Source organism: Lygodium microphyllum, chromosome 22 (genome assembly GCF_053477565.2).
Source record: "Lygodium microphyllum isolate KBCC chromosome 22, Lygodium_microphyllum_v1.1.10, whole genome shotgun sequence".
NCBI lineage: Eukaryota > Viridiplantae > Streptophyta > Polypodiopsida > Schizaeales > Lygodiaceae > Lygodium > Lygodium microphyllum.
This window is the reverse complement of record NC_141156.1, coordinates 31,098,714-31,099,072: the sequence shown is the minus strand read 5'-3', so window position 1 is coordinate 31,099,072 and position 359 is coordinate 31,098,714.

Below are 359 nucleotides of genomic sequence, written 5' to 3'. Positions count from 1 at the left end.
TCATTCTCTCTCTCTCTCTCTCTCTCTCTCTCTCTCTCTCTCTCTCTCTCTCTCTCTCTCTCTCTCTCTCTCTCTCTCTCTCCTTCTTCATCTCTTCTCTCTCTTCTCTCTTTCTTCTTCTTCTTCTTCATCTCTTCTCTCTCTCTTCTTCTTCCTCTCTCTATCTCTCTCCTTCTCCTTCTCTCTCTCTCTCTCTCTCTCTCCTTCTTCTCCTCTCTCTCTCTCTCTCTCTCTCTCTCTCTCTCTCTCTCTCTCTCTCCCCCTCTTGTTTTTCTTCTCTCTCCCTCTCTTCTTTTTCTTTTTCTTCTTCTTCTTCTTCCTCTCTCTCTCTCTCTCCCCTTCCTCTCTCTCTCTCTCTT